The 1,142-nt window shown below is 45.4% G+C and overlaps 1 protein-coding gene across 1 annotated transcript in view; it reads right to left on the bottom strand.

Moving 5' to 3' along the window:
• Positions 1–1,142, bottom strand: part of crhr1 (corticotropin releasing hormone receptor 1) — an 18,131-nt gene that overhangs the window by 15,719 nt on the left and 1,270 nt on the right. The window lies entirely within an intron of this gene.

Genomic DNA, 1,142 nt, shown 5'->3' with positions numbered 1-1,142 from the left:
TCTAAACCCGGTCCAGTTTGGAGCTCTAAACCCGGTCCTGTTGGAGCTCTAAACCCGGTCCTATTGGAGCGTTTGTTTACATGTTGTATATTTTGTAGTTTACATGCTGTTTTGTGTTGTTTATGTTACTGTTGTTTCGTGTTGTTCACATGTTGTTGTTTTTTTTTGCTGTTTACATGTTGTTGTTGTTGTTGTTGTTGTTTGTGTTCTGTCAGCACAGATTCAGCTCTCAGCCGTCGCTCTGCTCGGTGTTTGTATGTTTTCTGTCTCAGTGAGTCGATCGTTTGGAGGAAGTTCGTTTGTTTCAGTTGCTGCTGCTCGTTTGGACTCCCTGAAGGCAGATTCACACCCCGTCCATCTGCTGCACACACACACACACACACACACAGAACACACACAGAGTGCACACCCCAGAACACACACACACACACTCAGGAACACACTGTAACAGCTGAACCCGTTCATCATCAAACATTGGAACCTGTGACTGAAACCGACTGAACACATCCTCATTATTTTGATTTTCATTCATTTCTGCAGCCAAACCCAGAACCTAAACCATTCCCAGAACCTGCCGAACCCTGACCTCTGACCCAGAAATGATGTTCTGCTTGCATTAGAAGGTTTGTGATTCAACCCCAGCAGGGACAGCTCGTCCAATCAGTCGGCTCACCTGAGCTTCCCGAGGGACGAAGTTTAAACTGAACAACCTGAGCTGCTGATAAAGTTATTGATCTCTGATCAGAAAGAAGGTTTTACCTGAAAGCCTAATTATTGATCATTATTTTCAAATGATCACTTCCTGTTTGGAGTCTACTTCCTGTCTAAAGCTGCTGACTGTGTATTTCTCTGTCCTGTTAAACGGAGGTTCTGTCCGTGGTTCTGAATCTGAGGTTCTGTCTGTGGATCTGAATCTGAGGGTCTGTCCATGGTTCTGAATCTGAGGTTCTGTCCGTGGTTCTGAATCTGAGGTTCTGTCCGTGGATCTGAATCTGAGGTTCTGTCCGTGGTTCTGAATCTGAGGTTCTGTCCGTGGATCTGAATCTGAGGTTCTGTCCGTGGTTCTGAATTTGAGGTTCTATTCATGGTTCTGAATCTGAGGTTCTGTCCGTGGATCTGAATCGGAGGTTCTGTCCGTGGAT

The sequence above is a fragment of the Kryptolebias marmoratus genome, linkage group LG12 (assembly GCF_001649575.2).
Source record: "Kryptolebias marmoratus isolate JLee-2015 linkage group LG12, ASM164957v2, whole genome shotgun sequence".
Lineage (NCBI taxonomy): Eukaryota > Metazoa > Chordata > Actinopteri > Cyprinodontiformes > Rivulidae > Kryptolebias > Kryptolebias marmoratus.
Note: the sequence above shows the minus strand (reverse complement) of the source record. Positions and strands in the feature narration are given on the sequence as shown.